Source organism: Carcharodon carcharias, chromosome 25 (assembly GCF_017639515.1).
Source record: "Carcharodon carcharias isolate sCarCar2 chromosome 25, sCarCar2.pri, whole genome shotgun sequence".
Taxonomy (NCBI): Eukaryota; Metazoa; Chordata; class Chondrichthyes; order Lamniformes; family Lamnidae; genus Carcharodon; species Carcharodon carcharias.
In genome coordinates this window covers 44,158,702-44,174,284 of record NC_054491.1, presented here as the reverse complement: position 1 = coordinate 44,174,284, position 15,583 = coordinate 44,158,702, and the positions used below count along the sequence as shown (strand labels likewise).

General features: G+C 41.5%; 1 protein-coding gene across 7 annotated transcripts in view; it reads left to right on the top strand.

Annotated features, from left to right (window-relative positions):
• The window catches only part of LOC121269532 (rho GTPase-activating protein 32-like), a 524,870-nt gene that overhangs the window by 453,922 nt on the left and 55,365 nt on the right, over positions 1 to 15,583 (top strand). The gene's annotated exons all lie outside the window — the stretch shown is intronic.

Genomic DNA, 15,583 nt, shown 5'->3' with positions numbered 1-15,583 from the left:
GGATTGGATTATTACTGCTAAAAGGAATAAAATTAGCACTGGAAAATATTAGAATGATACAGTGATCATAGACAGGAAAACAAGGCTCTGGAGTGGAGATAGTCTCTGCCTGTACTGCTATTTGATTTAAACTGTGATATCTGAGGATCCCTTTGTCCGTTTTGAAGGGGTGAATCTCCTTTCCAAGTTGTCCTTATTGTTGCAGAAACAATAGAACCCACTGCTTTCCCACTTCTGATTGAGAGTTTACAGAAGCTGCTTAATTAACCCAGCATGTTTCCCAGGCCTCTATTGTCATAAGGATAGAGAGATTTTAGGAATAAGAAAAGGTTATTCAGTACATTAAACCTGTCCCTCATTCATTAATCCCACCATCCCACCTTCTCCCCATGTTTTTCATCCTCCAGCAGTATGTTCAGTGATCTCCTGATCATGTTTACAATGTCCACCTCAGTAGGCTTCCCTTGAAACTAATTCCATAGCTCAATTACCCTTTGGGTGAAATGTTTCCTCTGACTTCTCTCCTTGCCCCAATTCTTAACATGCTCCTACCAGGGGTTGGAACATTTATCTGAACCAAATTTTGTGAATCCCCCTACACAATTCAACGTTGTCAGTTTGTGGGGTGGACTGTGTACTTTTTACAAACTACAATTTGATAAAGAAATGAAATTGAAGCAAGCCTCTGTTCCTCTGAGTATAAAGAATATTCACTTGATGGGATCTACTGGGAGATGTTGATTATCTATTTCTGTGTACATGTACCCTCGGCTAGGATAGTGATACATGCAGTGCAGGGCTATTGCAGGGAGGACTGGGCATGGCCTCTCATGCTCCTTTTCAGGGCTCATAAAAAGTTGGGTCCCATATAGATTTATTGTTTGGAGTATCTGCTCGATATTGTTAGGCACCATCCTAACAATGGTTATCTTGTTCCATGATTGCCTCACTAACTATGACATAAAGGCATGATGGGTGTGGTGTTGTGAAGAAGTGATGTGAGAGAGGAAGTTGCTGTTCCTGCCCTGATTTTGTGCCTTGCCATGGTTGCCAAGTATAAAATACTGCACATGCTGAAAATCTGAAACAAATGAAGTGTTGGAAATACCCAGCAGGACAATAAAAACTCAGGGAGAAAACAAATATATGTTTTGAGTGTGGATATGCATTTTTCATATATGAAAATGGGAGTGTGAAATGTTAAAGACCAGAGCGAGATGGTAAGTTGAATTGATGTAATAGTGCAGTGTGTAAAAGAGAAGAATGAGAGGTGCAGGAGCTGCTACATGCAGCCAACAGCAACTGCTGAGTATGGACTGAGTGGATGGCCAGTGTTGGCATTGCAGACTTTGAAGCTAGATTCCATGCTGATGGAGGATTTTTACATGTTACCCATGTTATTGTTCTCTGTAGAGTAAGGCAATTGAATGTAATTGGAGCTCAGTGCTCACTGGCAAGGCATCTCATGAACTGTTTGGTAAATTCCAAGTACTGATTAGAAAGGCTAATTGCAGAAAGGGTTTTAAAAGGGCGGATTTGATACTCCTCAGGAATTTGTACAGAACAGGAAGTTAAAGTGACCACACCCACACAGTGGTAGATTTTTCACTCACCTTAATGCCTTGTTGCCTGAATGGGCACAGTGCCATGGACGGCAGCAGACTCCAGTATCTCAGCCATGTGGGCGGCCTTCAGGAATGAATTTGCCAAGTGTCAGCAGGCTGTTCAAGTACAGGAAGCATTAGAGTGAACTTCACCTTGTTCCCATCTAATCACGAGCAAGAGTGGGAGTCCAGGATGAATTTATTTTCCTCCTTAGTCTGGGACACTTCCTCAGTTGAGCTGTTACACTTGGGGTTTGATGCAACACAACAAAGAAATACATTTTATAATCTGCAATAGCAAGGAAAACATGGAAATAGGTTTCATCCATTCAAAAATGACGAACAGGGATAGAAGGTGATATCACTGGATCTCACACACAATGCCTAATATGTTCCCTATTCTTTCAAGCATAGTGATCATCCTGTGTAATCTCCAGTGGCTGGTATCATATTGAATAGGTAATTGGAAAACATCTGACAATCAAACCCAAGTGTGTAGACTAAACTAATAGATTCATTTACAAATAGAATACAGAGATGTGCTAAGACACAGGAAAGTATGTGAAGTACATGAAACAGATTTTTGCAATCTGTATGAACTGCTTCAAAACAAAATAGGTCTAAAGTCCTTTTAGTTCTTTCAGTCGGTTATGAGAGAAACTCTAATAGAAACTGCAGCAAAGCGGGTGAGTCCAGACGGCTGTGTTGCCAGCCTGGTGCCAGGGTTTGGGACATCTGCTCAGGACTGGAGAGGAATTTGCAGTGGGAGCAGGAAGATCCAGTTGTTATGGTCCATGTTGGTACCAACAACATAGGTAGCATGAGGCACGATGTTCTGTAGAGTCAGTATGAGGGGCTAGGCACCAAATTAAGAAGCAGAACCTCAAAGGTCATAATCTCTGGATTATTAACTCAGCCAAGTGCAAATTTGCACAGGACAAACCAGATTAAGGAGATGAATGTGTAGCTCAAAGACTGGTGTGAGAGAATTGGGTTCCAGTTTGTGGGGAACTGGCACCAAAAATTGGGGAAAGTGGGATCTGTACCATAGGGTCGGTCTACACCTGAACCATGCTGGGGCTAGTGTCCTCATGAGTCACATAATGAGGAAAGTAGAGAGGGTTTTAAACTGAATAGTGGGGCAAGAGATCACATTTGGTAAGGTATTGTAAATCAAAGAGTAGAGACAAAGCAAAAGAGAAAGGTATTATTACAGGAAATAAAGAAAAGGCCATGACAGGAAGGGATAGAGAGTACAAATCTAACAGCAAATCCACAGAACAGACTAGAGGTTATAAAAAGGATCAAACTAAAAACTCTGTATCTGAATGCATGAAGCATTTGAAACAAAACAGATGAACTGAGAGCGCACATAGAAATAAATACATACGATTTGATAGACTGAACGGAGACACGGCCACAGGAGGACATGGATTGGGACCTGAATATTAAAGTCTGTAGGACGTTTAGGAAGGACAGGAAGTTAGGAAAAGATGGAGGGGTGGCTCTGTTAGTTAATGATAGTATTAGAGAGGGATGACCTAAGTTCAGGAAACCAGGATGTAGAAGCTGTTTGGGTTGAGATGAGAAATGGTAAAGGCAAGAAGCCACTTGTGGGGGTTGTGTACAGGCCCCCTAATAGTAACCACATATTAGGGTGGAGCATAAAGGAAGAAATAATGGGAGCTCGTCAGAAAGACATGGAGGTAATCATGGGAGATTTTAGTTTACATATACACTGGAAAAGTCAGGTGGGCAAAGCTAACATAGCTGAGGAGTTCATAGTGTTTCCCCTATAATTTTCTAGAACAGCATGTTCTGGAGCCAACCAGAGAGCAGACTATACTAGACCTGGTATTGTGCAATGAGATAGGATTAGTTAATGATCTCATGGTGAAGGTGCCCCTTCTCATAGTGAAGGTAGCAGCGACCATAATATGATTGAATTTTACATTCAGTTTGAGGGACAGAGGAGTGGGTCTGAGACTATGTTTTTAAACTTAAATAAGAGCAATTATGAGAGCATGAAAGCTGAGCTGGCTAAAGTGAATTGGCAAATGAGATTAAGGGATAGGTTACTAGAGATGCACTGGCTAATATTTATGGGGATATTTCAGGTTACACAGAATAGATACATTCCAACAAGTAAGAAAAATTCCAAGGGGAGGGCCCACCATCCATGGTTAACTAGAAAGGTTAAAGATAGTATCAAACGTAAACAGAAAGCATATAATTGTGCAAAGATAGTTGGAAGGCCGGAAGATTGGACAGAATATAGGGAACAGCTCAGAATCACAATGCAGAAGAGGCCCTTCAGCCCATCAAGTCTGCACTGACATGTGAGAAACACCTGAGCTACCTGCCTAATCCCATTTACCAGCACTTGGTCCATAGCCTTGAATGTTACGACGTGCCAAGTGCTCATCCAGGTACTTTTTAAAGGATGTGAGGCAACCCGCTTCCACCACCCCCCCAGGCAGTGCATTCCAGACCGTCACCACCCTCTGGGTAAAAAGGTTTTTCCTCACATCACCCCTAAATCTCCTACTCCTCACCTTGAGCTTGAAGCCCCTTTGTGACTGACCCTTCAACTAAGGGGAACAGCTGCTCCCTATCACCCTGTCCATGCCCCTCATAACCTTATACACCTCGATCAGGTCACCCCTCAGTCTTCTCTGCTCCAGTGAAAACAACCCAAGTCTATCCAACCTCTCTTCATAACTTAAATGTTTCATCCCAGGCAACATCCTGGTGAATCTCCTCTGCACCCCCTCCAGTGCAATCACGTCCTTCCTATAATGTGGCGACCAGAACTGCACACAGTCCTCCAGCTGTGGCCTCACCAAGGTTCTATACAACTCCAACATGACCTCCCTACTTTTGGAATCTATGCCTACTGCATAGGAAATGACTCTCATGGAGCCCCTTCTGCACACCTTCATAGAGTAGAGGCAGTGAAAAGTCAGAGAACAAAAGACTATAAGGCTGAACCTCGATTCTTCTTCTCTTCTCAGGCAGTCCCTCAGGATTGAGGATGACTTGCTTCATTGGGCTTTGAGATAAACCCAATGGGCTATCTGCAGACTCTTCCACATGTGGGGCAGGTTGTGCTTAAAATGTTGGGTAGATTTTTTTTTGAAAGATATAGTTTATTCATAAAATATCTTGAAGAACATTACAAAACATTTCTAAATCACCATCACAAAAAGTACAATCAGATTCAACTTTTACACATGGATCACGAGGTGCTTCAATACAATCAATGAATATTACAGTCATTTCAATATGGTCATTACAGACAGAGACACAGTGCAATGGTGCTGGAGTTATCAACATAGATCATTTTGCACTCTGAGGTGCTTCAATACAATTATAATACAATTAGTATTCAATGCATACGTTTATTGTGAGCTGTACAGCCCAAGGGGTCTATACAATTCTCTGCCCCTCAGTGCACTATGGTGGAAAGGCTTAGACAGTGACCTTTCCCCTTTGCGGCTGCTGCCCCAAGCTTTAGTGCGTTCCTCAGCACGTAGTGCTGGACCTTCGAATGTGCCAGTCTGCAACACTCAGTCGGGGACAACTCTTTGCACTGGAAGACCAACAAGTTTTGGGCAGGTCAAAGAGTGCCTTTCACCGAGTTGATGATCCTCCAGCTGCAGTTGATGTTTGTCTTGGTGTGTGTCCCTGGGAACAGGAAGTAGAGCACAGAGCCCTCGGGATGAACCACAACAGAAACCACTGCATCTCTCTCCAGACCTTCTTTGCAAAGACACAATCCACAAGGAGGTGAACAATGGTCTCGTCCCCATCACAGCCACCTCGAGGGCAACGTGCAGAGGGAGTCAGACTCCTGGCATGTTGGAAGGATCTGACGGGGAGGGCCTTTCTCACCACCAGCCAAGCTGCGTCTTGGTGCTTGTTGGAAAGTTCTGGTGATGAGGCATTCTGCCAAATGACTTTGACAGTCTGCTCGGGGAACCATCCGACAGATTCCACCATCTCATTTTCCCGCAGAGCCTCTAAGATGTTACGTGCCAACCACTGCCTGATGGACTTGTGAAAGGTGTTTCTCTACGTAAATTTTTCCACGAGGGACAGGTGGTACGGCACGGTCCAACTACTTGGAGCGTTCCGCGGCAGCGTGGCCAGACCCATCCTTCGCAACACCGGGGACTGGTAGAACCTCAGCACGTAGTGACACTTGGTGTTGGGTAGATGTGTTCTGTGGAGGTTTGTGCACTCCCTCCGATACCTCAACTTCCCCTCTGCCGTACCGAACCTCAGTTATATAGCTGATCACTTTAATGTTAAAGTAGCACCATTTGTTAATCAAATGAGCCATTGAACAATTAAGGTGTTTATCATTTGGAAGAAGTCAGTAGGTAAAGTATCAGCTGTATTGATCTGACCATCTAAAGGTCTATTTGCTTCGGGAACCTGATAGCAATTAAGACCATAAGATTCAAAAAGATGCTGCCTTGACCTGCTGAGTGTTTCCAACATTTTCTGTTTTTGTCTCAGAGACCATAACATTGCCTGGAACTGGCATCGACACGCAAAATGCCCATTGCCTTTTAAAGGACCAATGATTTTATTAGAGTTTAGAGGTTACTAGGGCTTTTACCTGATTGCAGTTCTCCATGTTATATTATGATAAAGAAAAAGAGAGACTTGGTTTTATACAACACCTTTTAGGACCTAGGATATCCAAAGCACTTTATAATTAATTAAGGTCTTTTGAAATAAAAACAGAAAATGCTGGAAATACTCTAACTCTGGCAGCATATGTGAAGAGAGAAACAGAGTTGACATCTCAGGTCTGACCTTTCTCCAGAACTGAGGAAAGTTAAAAGCTATAACAGAGACCTGGCTCAAAGAAAGGCAGGACTGGGTATTAAATATTCCTGGATACAAGGTGTTCAGGAAAGATAGGAAAGGAAAAAATGGGGAAAGAATGGTGTATTGAAGGAGAGCATTGTAGTGTTGGAAAGAGAGAGGGTGTCCCAGAAGTGTCGAGGGCAGAATCTATTTGGCTAGAGCTATGGAGCGAAAAAGGTTCAATTACATTGCTCGGTGTAGTCTATAGGCCACCAATTAGTGGGAAGAATGTAGAACAAATTTGAAAAGAAATTGCAGAGAAGTGCAAGAATTATAAAGTAGTTATAATGTGGGAGTTTAATTATCTGCATATAGACAGGGATAGAAGTAAAGGGCAGAGAGAGGCAAGAGTGTGTTCAGGAAAATTTTCCACAGCAGTATGTTTATAGTCCAATGGGAAAGGAGGAACCGCTAGACCTGGTTCTTTGGAATGAGGTGGGCCAGGTGGATCAAGTATTAGTAGGAGAACATTTAGGAGGAACAGTGATCATTGTATCGTGAGGGTTAGGTTGACTCTGGGAAAGGACGATGAACAATCCAGAGTAAGAATAATTAACTGGAGGAAACCAACTTCAATGGAGTAAGAATGGATATGGGCCAAATAAATTAGAAGCTAAGGTTGGCAGGAAAAACTGAACAATGAGCTACCTTCAAAGAAGAAAGAGTTCAGAGTCGAGGTGGGGCACACAAATCCAGAACTCCCTGGATAGCAGAAGAGATCAATATTAAGATGAAGAATAAAAGTGTGTGCATCTGGCAGATGTCAGACAGATAATACAATGGAGAACCAAGCTGAATGTTGAAAGTTCAGAGGGGAAGTGAAAAGGCAAATAAGAGAAGGAAAGTGAGAGTATGCAAAGAGACTGGCAGCTAACATAAAGGAGAATCCAGAAGTCTCCTATAGGCATATAAATGGGAAAAGGTTGGTTAAAGGAGGAGAGTCAATTAGGGACCAAAATGGGGATTTATGCATGGAGACGGGGGAAATAGCTAGGGCATGAAATGAATACTTTGTACCTGTCTTTACCAATGAATAGGGTGCTACCCAAGTGAAAGAGGAGGAACTAATGGAATAACAGGGTTTAAAATCGATAAAGAGGAGGTATTAGATAGGCTGTCTTACTTAAAGTTGCTAAAGCACCAGGACCGGATGCGATGCGCTGAAGGTTACTGAAGGAAGTGAAGGTGGAAATTGCAGAGGCACTGGCCATAATTTTCTCATCTTCCTTATACTCAGGGATGGTACCAGAGGACTGGAGAATTGCAAATGTTATACCCTCATTGAAAATGGTGTAAAGATAAGTCCAGCAACTGCAGTTAATTACAGTTTAACTCAATGGTAGGGAAACTTCTAGAAGCAATAATTCAGGGTAAAATTAATAGTCACATGGACAAATGCAGATTAATTAAGGAAAGTCAGCAAAGATTTGTTAAGAGAAAATTGTGTTTAACTCGCTGGATTTTTTTTGAAGAGGTAACAGAGGGTTGATGAGGGCAATGCTGTTGATGTGGTGTACATGGACTTCCAGAAGGGATTTGATACAGTGCCCACAACAAAATTGTAGTTCATGGAATAAAAGGAACAGTAGAAACATGGATATGAAATTGGCTGAGTGACAGGAAACAGAGGAGTGGTTAGTGGATGTTTTTCAAGCTGGAGGAAGGTTTGTGGTGGAGTTCCCCAGGGGTCAGTGTTGACACCCTTGCTCTTTCTGATATATATTAATGACTTAAATCTTGGTATACATGGCACAATTTCAAAATTTGCCGATGACACAAAACTTGGAATTATTATGAACTGTGAGGAGGATAATGAGAGAGAGCTTTAAACTAAATATAGGTAGGGGGAGGGTTCTGGAGAGGGGATACATAGGCTTACAAAGCAAAAAGATATGGCAGCTATTTAGGTAATGACACCCAAATTGTGACAGGAAGGGACAGAGTGTACAAAGAGTGTACACACGTTAAAAACACAGTAGCAAATAGGGTCAAAAGTGGAAATAAATGGTATAAAGGCAAAATTAATGGCTCTTTACTTAAATGCACGTAGTATTCGGAACAAAATAAATGAATCAACAGCACAAATGGAGGTTAATGGGTATGATCTTATAGCCATTACGGAGACATGGTTACAAGGAGATCAAAGCTGCAAACTAAATATTCAGAGTATGTGACTTTTTGAAAGGACAGGCAGGCAGGAAGGAATGGTTGGAGGAGTAGCTTTGTTAGATGGAATAAGTACAATAGCAAGAAATGATTTTGAATCGGAAGATGTAGAATCCGTCTGGGTGAAGTTAAAAAATAACAAGGGGAAGACGACACTAGTGGGAGTAGTCTATAGGCCTCCTAACAGCTATATTGTAGGGCAGAGAATAAATCAGGAGATAATGAGGGCATGTAAAAAAAGTACATTAATCATGGGTGACTTTAATCTTCATGTAGATTGGGAAAATCAAATTGGCAGAGATGGCCACAAGCAAGAATTCATAGAGTGTATTCGGTACATTTTCCTAGAACAAAATGTTGTGGATCCAACCAGAGGTCAGGCTATTTTGGATCTGGCAATGTGTAATGAGGCAGGTTTAGGAAACAGTGACCATAACATGGTAGAATTTAGCATTCAGTTTGAGAGTGAGAGGCTTGGGTCAGAAATAACTGTGCTAAACTTAAATAAGGGTAATTACAAAGGAATGAGAGTTGGCGGGAGTGGACTAGGGAAAGGAGTTTAGCAGAAAAGACAGTTGATGAACAATGGCAGACGTTTAAGAAAATAGTTTATGACTCACAACAAAGATATATTCCACTGAGGATGAAGGGGGAAGGGTATAAACCAACCATGGTTAACCAAGGAAGCTAAGGATAATATCAAATTGAAAGAAAAAACATACAATGTGGCAAAGATTAGTGGTAAGCCAGAGGATTGGGAAAGTTTTAAAAACCAGCAAAAGCTGACCAAAATAATAAAGGGAGAAAATAAAGTTTGAGGCTAAATTAGCAAGTAATATAAAAACAGACAATAAAGAGGAAGACAGAGGCAAAAGTGAACTTAAGCTCCTTAGAAAACGAGGCTGGTGAAATAATGAGGAACCAGGAAATGGCAGAGGAGTTGATTAAATACTTTGCATCAGTCTTCACAGTAGAAAACACTGACAGCATTCCAAAAATACTAAATAATCAAGGGGCAAAAGCGGGAGGAGGAAATAAATGCACCAACTATCACTAGAGAAGAAGTCCTAGGGAAACTAATGGGGCTAAAGGCTGATAAGTCCCATGGACCCGATGTGTTGCATCCTAGGATATTAAAGGAAGGAGCTACAGAGATAGTGAATGCACGGTAGTAATCTTCCAAGAATCCTTAGATTCTGGAAAAGTCCCAGAGGATTGGAAAACTTCCAATATAACACCCTTATTCAAAGAGGGAGGGAGACAAAAACAGGTAACTATAGGCCAGCTAGCTTAACATCTGACACTGGGAAAATGTTAGAGTTTGTTAGAAAGGATGTTATAGCAGAGCACTTAGAAATATATAATATAATCAAGCAGAGTCAGCGTGGTTACATGAAAAGGAAATCATACCTAAGAAATTTATTAGAATTCTTAGAGGAGGTAACAAGCAGGATAGATAAAGAGGAACCAGTAGATGTAATATATTTGGATTTCCAAAAGGCGTTTGATAAGGTACATAAGGCTACTTAACAAAAACCCATGGATTTGGGGGTAGTGGGAGCCCATGAATAGAGGATTCGCTAATTAATAGAAAGCAGAGGCCAGAATTTTTCCGTCGGTGAGTTGGGGGCTGGGCCCGCTCACCGATGTGGGATAACATTGGGAGGGAACCCCCGAAGTCATCCCGCCCCATTTAAATATTCAGGAAGGCCGGCGGACAGCAAAATCAGCCCACAGACCTGTCAATGGCCAATTGAGGCCATTGACAGGATAATTAAGACACTTAAAAGACCCTGCCCGTCCAACCTTAAGGCTAGCGGGCAGGCCAGGAGCCCCAGCGGGTTTCTGAAAACACATGGAACCTCATCCACTGGTGGGATGAGGTTTCATGTCTGTTTTAAAAATCTTTAATAAAGTTTTTGTCATATTTATTAACATGTCCCATCTCGCGTGACATTGTCACATGAGGGGGGCATGTTAATAATTTTTTATTATTCCATTTTTGAGGTTTATGAAACTTTCAGCGATCTCCATGAGACAGCAATTAGTCTCAGTGCGCACTCTGACAGTTGGGGAATCCCCCCCCCTCCCCCCCACCGTCGCACAGGAAATGCATAGCGCTTTCTGTCGGGCAGCCCACTGGGTAGGCCTTAATTGGCCCGCCCACTCAAATTGGCGGCGGGGCCCGCTTCAGCGGCGGCAATTGGCTGCCCGCCCGCCCATCAAGGGCAAAATTCTGCCCAGAGATTTGGGGTGGGTGAGTGAATTTTCAGAATGGCAACCTGTAACTAGTGGAGTACCACAGGGATCAGTGCTGGAGCCACAATTATTTACAATATATATTAATGACTTGGATGAGGGAAGTGAATGTACTATTGCCAAGTTTGCAGATGACACAAAAACAGGTGGGAAGGTAAGTGGTGAGGATAACACAGAGTTTACAGAGGCATATAGACAGGTTAAGTGAGTGGGCAAAAACTTGGCAGATGAATATAATGCGGGAAAATGTGAGGCTCTGCACTTTGGCAGGAAGAATAGAGGAGCTGAATATTATTTAAATGGAGAAAGACTGCAGAAGGCTGCAGCACAGAGGGATTTGGTGATTGTGCATGAATCACAAAAAGCTAGCATACAAGTTCAACAGCTAATAGGGAGGGCAAATGGAATGTTGGCCTTTATTTCAAAGAGAATGGAATATAAACATAGGGAAGTCTTGTTAAAACTATACAAGGCACTAGTTAGACCACACCAAGATACTGTGAACAGTTTTAGTCCCCTTATCTAAGGCATTGGAAGCAGTCCAGAGAAGGTTTACTAGGTGGAGAGGTTGAGTAGGTTGGGCCTGTACTCATTGGAGTTTAGAAGTATGAGAGGCAACTTTCTTAAAATATATAAGATTCTTAGAGGGCTTGATAGGTTAGATGCTGAGAGGTTGTTTCTCCTTGTGGGAGAGTCTAGGGCCAGAGGGCACAATCTCGGTGAAGGGCATTGCCCATTTAAGACACATGAGGAAGAATTTCTTCTCTTAGATGGTAGCGAATCTGTGGAATTCTTTACCACAGAGGGCTGTAGAGGCTGGGCCATTAAGTATATTCAAGGCTGAGATAGATTTTTTAAGCAGTAAGGGAATCGAGAGTTATGGGGAAAAGGCAGAAAAGTGGAGTTGAGGATTACCAGATCAGCCATGATCTCATTGAATGGCAGGGCAGACTCAATGGGTCGAATGGCACCTATGTCTTGGTCTTATAATGTAGAACTTCAAAAAGGACATAGATAAATTGGTGGAAAAGGCAGTCAAGTGGCAGATGAAGTTCAATGCAGAGAAATGTGAAGTGATTCATTTTGATAGGAAAAACACGGAGAGACAATATAAAACAAAGGGCTCAACTCTAGGCGATACGAAGGAACAGAGGGACTGCGGGGGTACTTTGATTGTGTGTGTGAAGTGAACGTGGGGAGGGTGGGAGAAAGAACAAAAGTGGAGGTCTGTGATCGAGCAGTAGATAGGAGAGATTAAATGGAAAAACTTCATGGCGCAAGGCCAAAGGGAGTGTTATGGGACAAGTTAAAAAAACAAAAGATGTGTCAGGAGGAAGTGTGAATGGCAGCATCATGAACAGCTGCTGTTTGAAAACAGAAAAAAAAGGGAGAAAAACCAAAACCAGCAAAGGTACACAAAACAAAAGGGCGGGGCCGAGGTTGCAATCTTATATTGTTGAACTCACTATTGTGTCCAGAGGCTGTAGAATGAATAATACAAAGATGAGGTGCTGTTCCTCAAGCTTACCTTGTGCTTCATTGGAATGCTGTAGCAGGCCATGAACAGAAAGGTCAGAGTGGGAGCGAAGTGGAGAATTAAAGTGACAGCTAACAGAAAGCTTAGGGTCACATTTGTGTTTGAAAAGAGGTGTTCCGCAAAGCAGTCACTGTCATGAAGCTATTAATGTATATAATATTTTGGATTTTTTTTTAAGCAGAGGTTTAGTCTGCGGGTGTGTTTTCATTGGATTAAAGCCAGCCGGTCTGGGTGCTTTGATGTACTAGTTTGAGATGTAAACAGAGAGATAGCGTGCATTTGCATTTTTTGAAGAGTGTTCAAGAAGGGTGAAAATTGACGCCTTTCTAACAGCTACAAGCAATATGTTTATATTACTAATAACATTGGTATTATGAAAGGGGTTTCATTGTTAAAAGGTGAAATTCAAAGAGGTTGTTGATATAATGAGAATTAACATTCAATGGGGCTGGTAGGTATAACTTCAGTAGTTTTTTGGGTGTGCAGGCAGAGGCAATGTAAGATCAAAAGGCAGCTGCAAACCTCCAACAGGCTTTCCACAGTGGAAAGAACCTCATTTTGAATTTGTAAGGTGAAGATGCATTGCCTGGTGTCTGGTTAAGTCTTTGGGTTGTTGTTGTCTCAATGGAGATTAGTTTGGGAATTTGTTAAAAGTTTTGATAGTAGTAATTTGTAGCCATATAGATAGTATATATTTTAACCTGTGTAAATTAATAAAGCGTTTCATTTAGTTTAATGTAAAACCTCGAGAACTAGTGGCCTGATTCCTGAGTTTAGAGTCACATCTCAAACATAACACTTAAAATGATTGATTATGACAGTTATTTAAAGTGTTCCTCTGGGATTTTTAAATAACTCCGCTTTACCAACTGCATCAGTCATAACAGTCACCCAGTCTCCATTTGGACTGCCCAGCATAGAGGAGACCATATCATGAGCTGCAGTTATTGTATACTAAATTGAAATAAGTACAAGTAAATTGCTGTTTCACTTGGAAAGGACTTTTCAAGTTTAGTCTGTTGTAATGTAATAGGGAAACACAGTAGCCAATTTCCATGTAGCAAGGCCCTACAAATGGCTATGAGATAATGATTGGGTAATCTGTTTTAGTAATGTGAATTGAGGGAAAATATTAGCCATAGCTAAAGTTTTGGTGGGAAGAGAAATTGATGCTGGGCAGGCTTGTTTGTTGTGAAGATTCTAACATGGTATCTCTACACTTAGTGTGGAATGCCACTATGTTTGTGTCTTTAAAGCACTGAAGTAAGGTTCATATCTTGTATAAATCTGGGATTTTTTTAGAAAAATACAACCTCAAGCTTCGTATAAACCAGTGCAGGAACTGGCATTTCTGTTTTAAATCCAACATCTGTATTTGTAATGGAAAACTCAGATTGACAGTTATTATTTAATGAAATTTCCCACCCTGCAGTCACAGGCCAAGGGCACAAACAATGTTAATGGTCCTGTTAAAAATAATTAATGGCTCCCTGGTAATTCAGCTGGTTAATGCAATGAGTAGCAGTTTAATCCAGAGAGGAACAGGGAGTTCTGTCAGTGTCCAGCCAATATTTCTCCCTGAATCAGAGACCCAAATCAGATTAATTGGTCATTCATCTCTGTGCTTCTTGTAAGGCGTGTAAAACACCTGCTGTTTTTCCTTGCTTAACAAAATGTGAATGCTCTTTGCAGCAAGTTTGAATAAGTTAGTTGTTTGTGAGATGTGGGATGGCCCTGAGAGGAATTATATAAATGATGAATGCAAGTCTTTATTTTCTAAAGTCAACACATCAGAAATCGAACTTGAAAACTGTGTTATTTATGACTTAGTGCCACACTGTCCACTGAACCATTGGGCTGCCATACAGATGTACATCTTACTATATTTGGTTGTGGTCTGACTGAGAATCCATTGTGAGGCTTACATTTCATTATCCACCTGTTACGATGCTCCAACGATATTCATTTTTGAGTTGAAGGGTAAGATTCTATAGGTGTGTGGGAAAGGGATGAGGATAAATATCCAGCGCATTAGAGGAGAGCTTACCCTCTTATGTATCTTCAGATGTTAGAAAATATGAAGACAGCACAAACCTCCTCAATCTTTTATGTATTCTCCTGCCTCAAAATCAGCTGCTTTTTAGCCTTATGCATTTTTATTTCATTGAGTTTCAAAATCTACTAATTAAACATTCAGCAACAAATGGATGGATGTAATTGATGCAGTAACGTAAGTTATCCACATTACAAACCTTGTTCTGGAGATCCAGTGCAGTTTTAAAACCTATGCACCAATGATTCCATTTGGTTGACTGACCATGGCGCATGTTTGTACCTGTGTACTAATAAATACAGACGTCTCAGTGTTACCAGAGATTCTGTATTGGCTTCTTCTGTTTTCATTGACACCTGCAGTCCATGGAGAATCTCTGGCAAGACATGCCTGTCATCGCTGACAATGTCTAGGAACTTCTCAACTTTTTGGAGCCTCCAATATGTCAGTAGAATGTAAACCTGCTTTGTTTTAGTCTTCAATGATATTAGCAGTGAATTTATTGTGATCTCATTTAAATTAAGCAGAGGGAGCATTGTAAAAGAATCTGCAAATGGTTTAGTTTGTAGAACAGAATCATACTTTGTGCCCTCAAACAGTAAATGAGTCACATTACACTGTTCTTGAGCAAGGTTAATTTATTTAGTTAATGATGCTGCTGAAGGTGTAACCAGTACTGTAAGTATTTGACAACAACAATACAATGAGGTGAGCAAAACATCTGCCTTAAAATGGAATCCAGGAGCTCAGTCATGTTGAAAGCAAGTGGGCTGGGATCTCTGGACAAACTGCTTGGGTAAATGATGTTGGCCTGTGTCCTAGCCTAAGCACCCAGACAGTTTTACAGAATAGACCTTTATATGGTAGCGTAAGTTTGCATTTGACGTGAGTTACTTTGTGCAGTTAACTCAATACAGAAAATAACTAGTAGTATTTCTGGAACAGGCTGGTTTGTGGCACAGAGGACTAGCTGCAGTTAGCAAGTTAGATGGAGAGGGAGGGTTGGTTAGGATGAGGTGACACAGGTACTCCCAGGGATGTTCTTTCAACATGTCTCTGAAAGGTGCACCTGTCCCATACTTA